The sequence below is a fragment of the Chiloscyllium plagiosum genome, unplaced genomic scaffold, assembly GCF_037043375.1.
Source record: "Chiloscyllium plagiosum isolate Xiang-an unplaced genomic scaffold, Cpla_swu_hap1 HiC_scaffold_28, whole genome shotgun sequence".
NCBI lineage: Eukaryota > Metazoa > Chordata > Chondrichthyes > Orectolobiformes > Hemiscylliidae > Chiloscyllium > Chiloscyllium plagiosum.
Window position 1 is genome coordinate 10,111,010 of NW_028270166.1, and position 16,712 is coordinate 10,127,721.

The following is a 16,712-nucleotide window of genomic DNA, read 5'->3' on the forward strand; positions in this document are numbered from 1 at the left end:
GGTCCAACCCAAACCTGTTGTAATTGTTTTGTTTTCTTTCATGTTGAAATGTAACTGTTAACCAGGACTCTACGCAGACTTTTCCTGCTTTACTTACTTTGACTTGTGCTGTGGGATCTTTTATGTTCAAAAATATTTATTCTAACACAATAGGACACCAGATAATTATCAAGACCGGAAACGACAAGGCCATAACCTTCATTGGTTTCTCTCTTCCCATTTCCACTCAGCTGATTTCATCATGTCAGGAGTAAGACGTTCAGCTCCTCCAGGAGGTGTGGGTGGGGGGTGGGGGTCTGTGATCTACTGGTATTAATCGCTGGATTAGTAATCCTGAGACCCAGGTAATGTTCCATGGCTGTGGGTTTGAATCTTTCCACAGCAGATGGTGGAATTTGAATCCAATGGAGTCATGGAGTTGTACAGCACAGAAAGAGGCCCTTTGGTCCAAATCGCCCATGCTAACCAGATATCCTGAATTAATCTAGTCCCATTTGTCAGCATTTGGCCCATATCCCCCCCAAAGCCTTCCTATTCATATACCCATCCAGATGCCTTTTAAATGTTGTAATTGTACCAGCCTCCACCACTTCCTCTGGCAGCTCATTCCATACACGTACCACCCTCTGCATGAAAACGTTTCCCCTTAGGTCTCTTTTAAATTTTTCCCCTCTCATCTGACACCTTTGCTCTCTAGTTTTGGACTCTCCCCGACCCTGGGGAAAAGATCTTCGCTAATCACCCTATCCATGCCCCTCATGATTTTATAAACCTCGATAAAGGTCACACTTCAGCCTCTGATGCTCCAGGGAAAACAGCGGAACCTATTCAGCCTCTCCCTGTAGCTCAAACCCTCCAACCCCAGCAACATCCTGGTCAATCTTTTCTGAACCCTGTCAAGATTAACATCTTTCCTATAACAGGGAGACTGGAACTGAACACAGTATTCCAAAAATCTGGAATTAAGAGTCTAATGAAGCCATTGTAAACCTTTGGGCTGAAGACATTCATTAATGTCCTTTGGGAAGAAAACTTGCTGTCCTTAACCAGTCTGACCTATGTGTGACCCGGACCCACAAGGATTGTATGACTTGTAACAGCCTTCTGCAATGCCCTAGCATTCATGTGTACCAAGAACAGCTAAGGACAGCAATAAAATCTGGCCTGGCCAGCATTGCCCATGCTCCATGAATGAAGTTTTAAAAAAATACCCATCTCAATGTTCAATTAGTGCATTGCTTAACGGTATCTTAACTCCATCTACCTGGGCCAAAATCCTGGAATTCTGTTTCTACACACCAACAACTGAATTGGTTCAAGACCATCACCACCTTCAAATGAAAAACAAAGGTCTGCCTAGCTAGCAATGCCCACACTACATGAAAAAAAAACAAACAAAATTTGCCTCGGCACCTTAATCTTTCAATCAGTTTTGAAATTTTCAATTGACACTCAGTCTCAACAGCTTCCTGAGGGCGAGTGTTCCAGGTTTTTGTTTCCTTGAGTAGTAAGAAATGTTTTCTGACATCAGCTAGCTTTAGGTCGAAGGCTCTTGTTCTGGACCACCTACATCAGGTTAAATACGGTCTCTGCATTTACCCAATAACTTCTTTAGTCGAAACATTGAAAACAGAAACAACAGTAGACCATTCAGTCCTTTGAGCCTGCTCCGTCATTCAATATGATCATGGCTAGTCATCCAACTCATGCCCTGTTCCTTTTTTCTCCCCAAACACTATTTGATGTCTTAGAACTGTATCTAACTCATTTAAAACTTTCAATGTTTTGGTCTCAACTGCTTTCCTACAGTAGAGAATTTCACAGGCTCAGCACTCAGGGTGAAGAAATATCTTCTCTTCTCCATCCTACATAGTCTCTTAGACTGCAACCTCTTAGCTGGAGTCCAGAACCAATCACTGAAAATCTTCTACACTCAAGATGATATGATTTCCTTTATTGGTCAGGAGCATTGAGTATACGCATTAGGATGCCATTTTACAGTTATACAGGACATTGGTTAGGCTACTTTTGGAATATTGTATGCAATGCTGGTCTCCTTCCTATCAGAAGGATATCATGAAGTTTGAAAGGGTTCAGAAAGAATTTACAAGGATGTTGCCAGGGTTGGAGGATTTGAGCTGTAGGGAGAGGCTGAACAGGCTAAGGCTGTTTTCCTTGGAGCGTTGAAGGCTGAGGGGTGACCTCAGAGGTTTATCAAATCATAAGGGGCATGGATAGGATAAGTAGACAATGTCTTTTCCCTGGGGTGGGGGAAGGGCAGAACTAGAGGGCATAGTTTAGGGTGAGAGGGGAAGATATAAAAGGGACCTAAGGGGCAATTTTTTCATGTGGAGGGTGGTGCGTGTATGGAATGAGCTGCCAGAGGAAGTGGTGGAGGCTGGTACAATTACAACATTTAAAAGGCATCTGGATGGATATATGAATAGGAAGGGTTTGGAGGGATATGTGCCAGATGCTGGCAAGTGGGACTACATTATGTTAGAATGGACGAGTTGGACAGAAGAGTCTGCTTCCATGCTGTACCTCTCTATGACTCTAAGAGAATATAAGACCAGTGACATGAAGTCTGGCCTCATCAAGTGGATACTCAGTTGAAGTTCCAGATAAAGGGCTGCTTACACACTGGGTTAAAATTGGACTAGAGTCTAAGACTCTGCTAGTACAGGGGGCAGCTTGGCACCTGATCCTGCTTTCAGCAATATGGCAAGAAAAGCAATGAAGGAAATGCAAGGTTTGTTTTATTTTTTGTCTTTAAAGACTTGGAACCCATTCCTGGATCATCCAGGTTTCTCAGTTCCACACACTGACCAAGACTCTTCCGAGATGACATATGACTCCACAGTCTCAAGTTTTTTTCCTGTAAATGTTTCTTTAGCTCTTTAAATATCATTACAGCCTTTCCACCCATTATGAAACCACATTAATCAGCTGACTTCAGGTTATTAAAACACAAGAGAGCTCTCCTCTGGTTAACAGTACGTGTATCTCAGCCACACAGATCAGAAAGATCTTGGGTTCAGTCATTGGATTGTGCTGACTGAGCTGGTCCAAGATAACTTTCAGCATAGCTGGAGCTGAACAGGAGAAAATCAGCAGCTTTCACCAATGTTCCTCAATACCCTTGAAGCAGGTTTGTGAAGTTGGGCAAGGACAGAATTGAGAGTGGTGTTTTGCCTTCTTCCGTCCAGTTGCCCCATCAGCACTGAATGTCTGAATTCAAGCCTGGAGGTCAGCCATTAGTGAGAGATGGCCAGGGAGTCATCAACTCATTTGATTTTCTCACTTTAAAAATCGGGATGCATTTGCACAATGTCGTGATGTTGAGTATGTTGTCAGTGGCTGACAGGACTCTAGAATCAGCAATAGATGTGACAAATTCACAGAAACTACACCCCTCCAAACATCAAACTGCTGGGGATCAGTGTGGAATCTTGAGGTATTCCAACTTTTAAACAGAAGTTGTGAAATACAGAACAAGTCAATTTGTTTGTTTATTTGACTGTCTTTCCCTGTAGGCAAACTGAAATGTAGCAGGATTTAGTTGTCCATCTGTCCAGTCTTTCAGAAAGTGGTGTAATGTGTAGCAAAAATAATTGTTTCAATGGGGGGGGGGCAGAAATCCTTAAGTAAATGACTGGCAGCAACATTCCTGTCTCTGCTACATTATGTACAAACGATGTTAGATGGGAATACGGTATTTGAAACACTAACAGGATTGAGTCACAGGAGTTACACTGGAACACTGCAACGCCTATGGGCCCTCAACCAGACAATGGAGTTTTGTAAATGGTTTCTCTCCTCTCAGGGATTCCATGCCCTTTTGTTGAATCTGCATTGTCTTCTTCCCCTCCAACAATTGCTTTGCCCTTACAAAACACTTCCCATCCCTTACCTTCTCCTCTCCAAAGTTCCTGAATATGATTAGACCTCCCAGATTATTTTTTTTTTCTGGATCTGGAACTCCAGGTTTGTAAACCCTCAAATCAGGTCCCTGTCTCTACCACAGTACTAAAACACCCCTCAATGTGCCAGTGCCAAAAATTAATTATTTCTGCTTGTACTTTGCAGCCTGACTCGAGCCTTTGACACAATAGATGACTTCCATCATCCCCTTATGGCTCTCCATGGTCATCTCGCTTAGTAGGACCACTGTTGACCAGTTCTATTTTTTCTGAACTGCCACAGAATCACAGGTGTGGAGCACCACTTCCTGCTTCCTCACCATTACTCCCTTCTATTTCCCTATAATAACACAATTGTAAACAATTAGTTTTCACAATTATGCTGATGGAACCCAACTCTAACTCAGTACTACCATGGTATCTTATCTTGACAGATGGAGATCACTCAGCCTAGCATATGTAATTTCCCTGGAGGGCAATCTAATTAGTGGAATACCCTCCCAATATGGGGATCTCCATAGCTGGAGGTCTTGTGCTACAAAGGTAGTGCCCATATCTCTGGGACTGAATACAAATCCCACCTATTCCGGGGTGGGTAATTGAATCAACCTCTTCAAAGGTGCTAAGAAAATCTACTTCCTTCAGGTGCCCATCCCATTTCTTTTTCAAACTAGTTTTTGCTTTCATCATCCTAGTGAACGATGAGTGTCTACTTCAATACCATGAGCCCATATTTCCATCTCAAAAACATCAGAATCTGCCACCACTGAACTTCATCTGCTGCTGGAACCTTCATCCGGAACACTGTCACCACTAGATTCGCCTTTTCCGAGACGCTCCTAACTACACTCACATTCTATCATTTTGAGGTTATCCCCAAAAACTCCTATTTTGCACGTCCTAACTCGCACCAAGTCTCACTCACCCATTATCCCTCTACTCACTGACCTACCTTGGCTCCTTGTTAAGATACGCAACACCTCATTTTGTTAACAAGAATGAGAATTTTTAAAAAACTGATCCATGGCCTTGATGCTCCCTATCTTTGTCATCTCTTCCAGCTCCTCAGCCTTCTGAGGTATCTAATTCTGGTTCCTGGGCATTCCAAATTTTAATTAGGTAACCATTGGTGGCTGTGCCTTGAACTGCTAATATACTAAATCCTGGGAATTATTTCCCTAAACGTTTTGAACCTTCTCTTTCCTTCAAGATGCACCTATGGGAGTTTAAATTTAGATAAATGCGAGGTATTGCATTTTGTTCAGGTAAATCAGGGCAGGCCTCATACACTTAATAGTGAGGTCCTAGGAAGTGTTGCTGAACAGAGGGACGTAGGGATGCAGGTGCACAGTTCCTTGAAAGTTGCGTCACAGGTAGACAGGGTGAAGAAGGTGTTTGCCTTATTGGTCAGAGCAGTGAGTACAGGATTTGAGACATCATTTGCAGCTTTACAAGACATTGGTGAGGCCACTTTTAGAAAACTGCGTACAATTCTGTTTGGCCTGCTTTAGGAGGGTTGTTATTAAACTAGAAAGGGTGCATAAAAAAAGTGTACAAGGATGTTACAGGACTGCAGAGCTTGATGACTTTGGAGGCTGAGGGGTGACCTTATAGAGATTTATAAAATCATAGTTAAAAATCACTCAACACCAGGTTATAGTTCAACAGGTTTGTTTAGAAGCACTAGCTTTCAGAGCACTGCTCCTTCAACCACCTGAAGGAGCAGCGCTCCAAAAGCTAGTGCTTCCAATTAAACCTATTGGACTATGACCTGGTGTTGAGTGATTTTTAACTTTATACATCCCAGTCCAACACTGGCACCTCAAAATTATAAAGTCATAAGTGGCATGGATAAGATGAATAGCCAAGGTCTTTTTTCCTCAGGGTAGAGAGAAGTCCAAAACTAGAGGGCATAGGTTTAAGAGGAAAGGGGAAAAATTTAAATAGGACCTGAGGGACAAATCTTTCACACAGAGGGTGGTGCGCGTATGGGATGCACTGCCAGAAGTAGTAATGGGGGCAGGTACAATCACAACATTTTAAAAATGTATTTGGACAGGTAACGAATCGGAAAGGTTTAGAAGGATATGGGTCAAATGTAGGCAAATGAGACTAGGTCAGTTTGGGACATCTGGTTGGCACAGATGAGTTGGACCAAAGGATCTATTTCTGTGCTGTATGACTGTTTAAACTTAGCTCTTTGTCATCATCCCATTACTTCCTTACGTGGTGGCGTCAAATTCAATTCAATGACACTCTTGTGTCTTCCAACCTTATTACATTAACCCTCATTTTCCCCATTTCTAGCAAATATCTGTGCGGGAGGGGGGGCGGGGCGGTTGGGGTGGTGGAAAGAGGCGAAACAGTAAAAAGGTCTTTCCCCACAGTCAAGAATTCAACCAAGAAAACAGAAGATGAGACGGCACAGTCAGGGAGCTGATTTTCACTTTAGAATGCAGAGTGGGGGTACCAGTCTTTCTCCAACATCTGCTTACAGCCCTAAATAACACCAGCTTGGATTACTTTCTCCAATGAAAAAACCCTAACCAGTACAAAGAGTGAATGGTGCACAGTAAACAGATCACAAGATAAGTTCCACAGAAGACAGCTCTTTGGGTGATTTGATTTCATCGATGAACAAAGGTTCAGGCCCAAAGGCATTTTGTTGAAATCCATAAAATGATCCCAGTGTAAAAGAGAGCTCTCTGCACTGAGTTACATTTCATGACTTGCAGTGTTTCAATAGGCTTAGCCGCCGCAACATAAAGACTCCAAACACATTCCATGGCCTACAAGGCTCATCTTAGATTTCAAATCCTTCTGGGGCCTCTCCTCTCCCTATCTCTGTAACCACCTGGTATCATAGAACATAGAAGAATACAGCGCAGTACAGGCCCTTGGGCCCTCGATGTTGCGCCGATCCAAGCCCACCTAAACTACACTAACCCACTATCCTCCATATACCTATCCAATGCCCTCTTAAATGCCCATAAAGAGGGAGAGTCCACCACTGTTACTGGCAGGGCATTCCATGAACTAACGACTCGCTGAGTGAAGAACCTACCCCTCACATCAGTCCTATATCTACCCCCCCTTAATTTAAAGCTATGCCCCCTTGTAATACCCGACTCAATACGCGGGAAAAGGTTCATACTGTCGACCCTATCTAACCCCCTAATCATCTTGTACACCTCAATCAAGTCACCCCTAAACCTTCTTTTCTCTAGTGAAAACAGCCCCAAGTGCCTCAGTCTTTCCTCATACGATTTTCCTTCCATACCAGGCAACATCCTGGTAAACCTCCTCTGCACCCGTTCCAATGCCTCCACATCCTTCCTATAGTATGGCGACCAAAACTGCACACAATATTCCAGATGCGGCCGTACCAGAGTCTTATACAACTGCATCATGACCTCAGGACTCCGGAACTCAATTCCTCTACCAATAAAAGCCAGTACGCCATATGCCTTCCTCACCGCACTATTTACCTGGGTGGCAACTTTCAGAGATCTGTGTACATGGACACCAAGATCCCTCTGCTCATCCACACTACCAAGTATCCGACCATTAGCCCAGTACCCCATCTTTTTGTTATTCTTCCCAAAGTGAATCACCTCGCACTTAGCTACATTGAATTCCATCTGCCACCTTTCTGCCCAGCTCTGCAGCTTCTCTATATCCTGCTGTAACCTGCCACATGCTTCCTCACTGTCAACAACTCCTCCGACTTTCGTGTCATCCGCAAACTTGCTCACCCAACCTTCTAACCCCTCTTCCAGGTCATTTATAAAAATGACAAACAGCAATGGTCCCAAAACAGATCCTTGCGGAACACCGCTAGTGACGGCACTCCATGAAGAAACTTTGCCATCAACTACTACCCTCTGTCTTCTTCCATCCAGCCAATTCCTAATCCAAACCTCCAACTCACCCTCAATGCCATATCTCCGTATTTTCTGCAGTAGCCTACCATGGGGAACCTTATCAAACGCCTTACTAAAATCCATATATACCACATCTACCGCTTTCCCCTCATCAACCTCCTTCGTCACCTTTTCAAAGAATTCAATAAGGTTTGTGAGGCACGACTTGCCCTTCACAAAACCATGCTGACTATCCTTGATCACATTATTCCTATCTAGATGTGCATAAATCCTATCCCTTACAATTCTCTCTAAGACTTTGCCCACAACAGAAGTGAGACTCACCGGCCTATAGTTACTAGGGCTATCCCTACTCCCCTTTTTGAACAAGGGAACCACATTTGCTATCCTCCAGTCTTCTGGGACTACTCCTGTAGACAAAGAGGACATAAAAATCAAGGCCAATGGCTCTGCAATCTCCTCCCTTGCTTCCCAGAGAATCCTAGGATAAATGCCATCAGGCCCAGGGGACTTATCTATTTTCACCTTTTCCAGGATTTCCAACACCTCTTCTCTACATACCTCAAAGCCATCCATTCTACTTATTTGTGCCTCAGTATTCTCATCGACAACAATGCCCTGTTCCTGAGTGAATACTGAAGAAAAGTATTCATTCATTGTCTCCCCAATCTCTTCCGCCTCCACACGCAACTTCCCCCTACTATCCTTGACTGGACCTATTCCTACCCTAGTCATTCTTTTATTCCTAACATACCTATAGAAAGCCTTAGGGTTTTCCCTAATCCTATCTACTAAGGACCTTTCATGTCCCCTCCTTGCTGCTTTTAGCTCTCTCTTCAGGTCCTTCCTGGCTACCCTATAACTCTCAATCGCCCCAATTGAACCTTCACGTCTCATCTTGAGATAGGCCGCCCTCTTCCATTTAACAAGGGATTCCAATTCCTTATTAAACCACGGCTCCCTCGCACGACCCTTTCCTACCTGCCTGACAGGTACATAATTATCAAGGACACTCAATAGTTGCCCCTTGAACAAGTTCCACATATCATTTACACTCTTGCCTTGGAGTCTACTTTTCCAAGCCACACATCCTAAGTCATGCCTCACCGCATCATAATTTCCCTTACCCCAGCTATAATTCTTGCCCTGTAGTACACACTTATCCCTCTCCATCACGAGTGTAAAAATCACCGAATTATGGTCACTATCCCCAAAGTGCTCACCTACCTCTAATTCTAACACCTGGCCTGGTTCGTTACCCAGAACCAAATCCAGTATGGCCTCACCTCTTGTTGGCCTGTCTACATATTGTGTCAGGAAACTCTCCTGCACACATTGAACAAACACTGACCCATCTAACGAACTTGAGCTATAGCTTTCCCAATCAATATCAGGAAAGTTAAAGTCCCCCATAACAACCACCCTATTACTGTCACTCATCTCCTGAATCACCTTCCCTATCCTTTCTTCAATGATTCTAGGACTATTAGGAGGCCTGTAAAAGACTCCTAACAGGGTGACCTCACCTTTCCTATTCCTAACCTCAGCCCAAACTATCTCAGATGGCAAGTCCTCATCCATCGTCCTTTCCACCGCTGTAATACTGTCTTTGACAAGCAATGCCACACCTCCCCCTCTTTTACCCCCACCTCTAAACCTACTAAAACATTTAAATCCCGGAACCTGCAACAGCCAATCCTGTCCCTGTTCTAGCCATGTCTCCGTAATAGCCACAACATCGAAGTCCCAGGTACCAACCAACGCTGCAAGTTCACCTACCTTATTTCGTATACTTCTTGCATTGAAGTATACACACTTCAAGCCACTTCCCTGTTTACAGGCACCCTCCTTGGAAATTGATGCCATGTTCCTCACCTCCCTACACTCCAGGCCCTGCACCCTGAAGCTACAATCTGGGTTCCCATGCCCCTGCCGAGTTAGTTTAAACCCCCCCCAAGAGCACTAGCAAACCTCCCCCCAAGGATACTGGTTCCCCTCAGGTTCAGGTGTAGACCATCCTGTTTATAGAGGTCCCACCGTCCCCAGAAAGAACCCCAGTTATCCAAAAACTGGAACCCCTCCCTCCTGCACCATCCCTGAAGCCACGCATTTAATTGTTCTCTCTCCCTATTCCTCGAATCTCTATCACGTGGCACGGGTAACAAACCAGAGACAACAACTCTGTTTGTTCTAACTCCAAGCTTCCAACCTAGCTCCCTGAAAGCCTGTCTAACATCCTCAGCACTCCTACCTATGTCGTTGGTGCCAATGTGGACCACGACTTCGGGTTGCTCCCCCTCCCCCTCCAGGACCCGGAAAACACGATCAGAGACATCACGTACCCTTGCACCTGGGAGGCAACATACCAAACGTGAGTCTCTCTCGTTCCCACAAAACCGCCTATCTGTGCCACGAACTATCGAGTCCCCAATTACTACTGCTCTGCTCTTCTTCACCCTTCCCTTCTGAGTAACGGGGACAGGCTCCGTGCCAGAGACCTGAGCCCCGTTACTTACCCCTGGTAAGTCATCCCCCCCACAAGTATCCAAAACGGTATACTTGTTCTTGAGGGGAATGGCCGCAGGAGGTCCCTGCACTGGCTGCTTCCTCCCAGTCCCCCTCACTGTCACCCATCTATCTGCCATCTTTGGAGTTACTACTTCCCTATAACTCTGATCTATGACCCCCTCTGCCTCCCGAATGATCCGAAGTTCATCCAACTCCAGCTCCAGTTCCCTAACACGGTCTTGGAGGAGCTGGAGATGGGTGCACTTCCTGCAAGTGTAATCGGCAGGGACGTCGATGGCATCCCTCACCTCATACATGTTGCAGGAGGAACATTGCACTGCCTTCACTGCCATCCCTCTAAAGCTAACTGTTTAAACAAAAACTGTGTCTAAATAATACAAGCAAAATTCAGCACTTACCTGCTTGCCACAACAGATGTTATTATTAGGTTAGAGGAGGAGGGCGGGTGGGAGGCACTACCCGTGTAGTGCCTCGGGTTCCTCTCCTTCACGCTTTTAAAGGGGGAAAAAACTAACCCAGCTAAGCTTACACCAACTGCTTCCGGGTCTCGGCTGCCCCTCTGCTTGCCGTCACTTCCTCTGCTGCTCCCGCTCTTTCTGTGAAGGAGAGAGAAAACAAAACACCGATGCCCGCTACAGGTAAGTAATTTTGAAAAAAACTCTTACCTTAGCTGTAGTCTCCCGGGTTCACCTCAACTCGGCCGCTGCTCCCACTCAAATGACCGTTGGTGGTGAAACAGCGAGTATTTATACGCACAGTTCTCCTTCCCGGCTGCCCCTCTGCTTGCCGTCACTTCCTCTGCTGCTCCCGCTCTTTCTGTGAAGGAGAGAGAAAACAAAACACCGATGCCCGCTACAGGTAAGTAATTTTGAAAAAAACTCTTACCTTAGCTGTAGTCTCCCGGGTTCACCTCAACTCGGCCGCTGCTCCCACTCAAATGACCGTTGGTGGTGAAACAGCGAGTATTTATACGCACAGTTCTCCTTCCCGGCTGCCCCTCTGCTTGCCGTCACTTCCTCTGCTGCTCCCGCTCTTTCTGTGAAGGAGAGAGAAAACAAAACACCGATGCCCGCTACAGGTAAGTAATTTTGAAAAAAACTCTTACCTTAGCTGTAGTCTCCCGGGTTCACCTCAACTCGGCCGCTGCTCCCACTCAAATGACCGTTGGTGGTGAAACAGCGAGTATTTATACGCACAGTTCTCCTTCCCGGCTGCCCCTCTGCTTGCCGTCACTTCCTCTGCTGCTCCCGCTCTTTCTGTGAAGGAGAGAGAAAACAAAACACCGATGCCCGCTACAGGTAAGTAATTTTGAAAAAAACTCTTACCTTAGCTGTAGTCTCCCGGGTTCACCTCAACTCGGCCGCTGCTCCCACTCAAATGACCGTTGGTGGTGAAACAGCGAGTATTTATACGCACAGTTCTCCTTCCCGGCTGCCCCTCTGCTTGCCGTCACTTCCTCTGCTGCTCCCGCTCTTTCTGTGAAGGAGAGAGAAAACAAAACACCGATGCCCGCTACAGGTAAGTAATTTTGAAAAAAACTCTTACCTTAGCTGTAGTCTCCCGGGTTCACCTCAACTCGGCCGCTGCTCCCACTCAAATGACCGTTGGTGGTGAAACAGCGAGTATTTATACGCACAGTTCTCCTTCCCGGCTGCCCCTCTGCTTGCCGTCACTTCCTCTGCTGCTCCCGCTCTTTCTGTGAAGGAGAGAGAAAACAAAACACCGATGCCCGCTACAGGTAAGTAATTTTGAAAAAAACTCTTACCTTAGCTGTAGTCTCCCGGGTTCACCTCAACTCGGCCGCTGCTCCCACTCAGGCACATCTCCAAGTTCCGGCCTCTTACACATCCCACCCTTTGCAAAGAAGGCCTTTCAACAAACAGACAGGCAGTCTTCACACTCTGGCCTGTGCAGTATGTTATGGCAGTGGAAGTGGATTGAGGTCCATGATTCCCAGTTAAGTAGGCACTTCTGGGCTTCAATAGGACTCAGGGTGGCTGGCCAAGTTGGCACTCCACCCACAACCACTCCAAATACCCACGCTTTGGTAAATAGGCCAGAGATGGATAGAAAGGTGGTGGGATGGGCACCCGACGTGTGTGCCCTCCCTCACTGCCTAGGTGCTGTAAAATGCAGCCCCTTATTACTTGGTTGTGGCAAACAATGCAGAGGTGGAAGAATGTCTGCCCATTATAATCCCATCTTGAGTTAAAAAAAATTGGCAGTCAAATTTGGCAATGAAACCAAGATAGGTAGGAAAGTAAATTGTCAAAAGGAGTAGAGTCTACAAAGGAGATACGTTAAATGAGTGGGTTAAAAATTTAGGAAAATGTGACCTTATCCACTTTGGCAAGAAGAATTGAAAAGTAACTAGAGGCATAGAGGTGTACAGCACAGAAACAGACCCTTCAGTCCAACTAGTCCATGCCGACCAGATATCTGAACCTAATCTAGGCCCATTTGCTTGCACTTGGCCCATATTCCTCCAAACCCTTCCTGTTTACATACCCATCCAGATACCTTTTAAATGTTGCAATTGTACCAGCCTCCACCACTTCCTCTGGCAGCTCATTCCATACACATACCACCTTCTGTGTGAAACAGTTGCCCCTTACGTTCCTTTTATATCTTTCCCCTCTCACCCTAAACCTATGCCCTCTAGTTTTGTACTCCCCCACCCCAGGGAAAAGTCTTTGTCTATTTATCCTATCCATGCCCCTCATGATTTTATAAACCTCTATGAGGTCACCCCTCAGCCTTTGATGTTCCAGGGAAAACAGCCCTAGCCTATTCAACCTCTCCCTATAGCTCAAATCCTCCAAGCCTGGCAACATCTTTATAAATTCTTTTCTGAACCCTTTCAAGTTTCACAACTTTCTTCCAATACGAAGGAGACCAGAATTGCATGCAATATTCCAAAAGTGGCCTAACCACCATCTCGTACAGCTGCAACACAACCTCCCAACTCCTATACTCAATGCACTGACCAATAAAGGAAAGCATGCCAAACACCTTCTTCACTACTCTGTTAGGTTGAGAGAAATTGGAAAAAGTTCAGGGACATGGAAGTATCTATATGTCCTAGTAGGAGATTCTCATAAGGTTAGAATGTAGTTACAGCAAGTCAAATGTTGCCATTTATTGCAAGGGGAATAGAATATAACAGTGGCAAAGCATTACTGCTGCTGCACAGAGCCTTGATGAGACTACCCAGAGAGTATTGTGTATATAGTTTTAGTCTCCAGATTTTGAAAAACAAAAGCAAAACCTGTGAGAAGCAATTCAGACAAATTTCAGTTGACTCGACCCTGGGATGAAGTGGTTATTTTGAGATGAAAGGTTGAACAAATTGAGCCTTCACTGGAATTTAGAAAAATGAAAGGTGATCCCTTATTGAAACATAAGAAAGGTGCTGACAGGACCCATACACCTCTTGTGGGGGAGACTAGAAGTAGGAGGTACAATTTAAACATACAAAGAGATCTCCCACTTGAAATTGGGGGAGATGAGGAGAATATTTTTCTCTCGGAGGGTTGTTAGACTGTGCGTTTCTCTACCTCAAAGCACTGGGGTCTGGATCACTGAGTTTACTTAAGACCCCAAGATTTTTGGCAGACAAAGGAGTCAAGGCTTAATGTGGGGCCATCAAGAACATACAGTTGAGCTTCCTAACAGATCAGCCACCATTTTGTTGAACAGTGGAGCAAATTCAAAGGCTCTATAACCTACTCCTACTCTGCAGCATGCTGTTGGCGCGATTGGACAGTTGCTAAGACTGGTTGGATGGCTGGTTTGCATCGCAAAGTGATGCCAATAGTGAGAGTTCAAATCCTGCTCTGCTGAAGTTACCCTGAAGGACTATTCTTCTCGACACACCATCCCTCACCTGAGGTGTGGTGACTCTTCGGTGAAACACCAATCGTTTCTCTAATGAGAGAAGCAGCACTATGGTTTGATCAGATTAAGGTGACTGTACATTTGCATCATTTTCAGGTGCAATTACACTGGATGAGTAATTTTTTTCTGACATTGCTAAATGTTAAAATTGGGTCTCAAGGTGAGAGAATAAATACATGATTCAATCTCTAACAGTTTTTGGAGATTATAATTATTGAAAGTTCAAAAAGAAAATTAAAAATGAGCATATGACCATTTCAGCAGCTCGGTCAGGTAAGTAATGGAGGAATGATTCCACAAACAAATTTATCTTCGAGCAGGTCCCAGCAAAGCTTCTTCTGGTCAGCACGACAGAGTCTATTGATAAATAATTTATCACCATTCATTGGAAGGCCAAATGACCCTCCAGCTTCTACCAAATACAAGAACAGTGGCCGGTTGCCTAATGTTCAATGTCAAATTATCGATGGAAAAAAACCATCCCAACTGCACTTAACATTTATTGCCTTGTACAGTCAATCTCTGGGGCAGCTGCTGGGCTGCATAAATAAACAAGAATACACATTACTTCATTAATCCTGGAAATGTTCTTTAATAGAGAAAGAAATCGTCCGAGAGAGAGAAAAGTATTCCCTGGGTGAATTGCCACTTTGAGGTCATGAAGTGCATAGTGTGTTGGATTGAAGGATTAACTAAAATAAAATTAAAAGATCAACATACAATGTCTCTTGATGCATTGAATGTGTTCCCGGCATGGATTGATGATCTAATGTATAAAAGTGCAGTCGAAATTAGTGACACATTATCTTTGCCAAGTTGCAGGGTGCCAGTTAAGGCTGGAAAGACATTTCAATCATAGAACCTTAGGAAATTGGCCCAGTCCTACCAGCCCCCTCAAACCTACTCCATCATTCAATTAGATAATGTTGATAGTGTTGGAAAATGGCAATCCCCAATCCGTTGAGCTGTCCAATATCTAGAAAGGGTGCAATGGCCTAGTGGAATTATTGCTCGACTGTTAATCCAGAGGCCTAGGCAAAGTTCTGAGGTCCTGGGCTTGAATCCCACTATAATCAGACGATGTACTTGAATTGAATTCAATACAAAATTTGGAATTGAGAGTCTAACGATGACACAACACCAATGTTAGAGACAGAAACTGTCATCCTCCCCCTGGTTGGCCTACATGTGACTCCAGACCCACAGCAATGTGGTTGACTCTTAACTACCCTCTGGGCATTTAGGGATGGGCAATAAATGCTGGCCTAGCCAGTGACACCCTCATCCTGCGAAAGATAAATATATCTAGAATTCAATCAATTTCCACCTTGAACACATTTAATGATGGATCCTCCACAGCCCTCTAGGGTAGACAATCCCAAAGACTCACTCCAAATTCCTAAATGTCTGGCCCCTCACTCGGAGGTTGTTTCCCTGGGTTCTACACATCCCAGCCAAAGAAAACAAACTTCAGAGCGCTGTAAGAATTTGTGTCTCATTGAAATCACAATAAACCCTAGAGAGTACCCAGCCTGTTTCCTCAGAAGACAATCCCTCTATGCCAGGAATAAATCTGCTGAATCTTCACTGCAGTTTCTCTATGGTAAGCATATTCTACTTTTGATATGGAGACCAAAATAGTTTACATTACTCAAGGTGCAAATTCATCAGGACTTTACACAATTGCAGCAAGGTGGCATGGTGGCTCAGTGGTTAGCACTGCTGCCTCATAGCGCCAGGGACCCGAGTTTGATTCCCACCTCGGTATCTGTCTGTATGGAGTTTGCACATTCTCCCTGCGTCTGCGTGAGTGTCCTCCGTGTGCTCCGGTTTCCTCCCACCATCCAAAGATATGCAGGTTAGGTGAATTGGCCACAGTCAGGGGTAAATATGGGGCAGGCGATTGGGTGGGGTGGGTTACTCATTCATAGAATTGGTTTGGACATGTTGGACCAAAGGGCCTGTTTCCATACTGTAAGTAATCTAATCTTTAAAAAAAAAAACTCTTTAATCCTGTAACTCAAAATCTCTTGCAATGAAGGCCAACATACTGCTTGGCTTCATAACTACATAGAACATAGACTCAGACTCAGTTTTACAGCATGGAGAGAGGCTCTTCTGCCCATTGTGTCTATGCTGGTCAGCAAGCACCCATCTACTCTAGCCCCATTTTCAGCACTTCGTCCATAGCCTTGTATGCAACGATACTTCAGGTTATCCACATACTTCTTAAATGTTGTAACGGTTATCACCTCTAGCATCCTTCCAGGCAGTGAGTTCCAGATACATACCACCCCTGCATGAAACAGTTCTTCCCTAAATCTCCACTAAACCTCCTGCCCTATACCTTAAATGTATGCCTCCTAGCTACTCATCTGTATGAAGGAAATGTTTATTCCTTTCTACTCCAGTCCTCAGATACCTACCCTCTGGCCTGACAGGATTTGAAAACTAATGTCAGGGACCCTCTCCCACAACA

The 16,712-nt window shown here is 44.8% G+C and overlaps 1 long non-coding RNA gene across 2 annotated transcripts in view; it reads right to left on the reverse strand.

The window, feature by feature from the left end:
• LOC122565419 (uncharacterized) overlaps positions 1 to 16,712 on the reverse strand; it is a 40,182-nt gene that overhangs the window by 15,881 nt on the left and 7,589 nt on the right. The gene's annotated exons all lie outside the window — the stretch shown is intronic.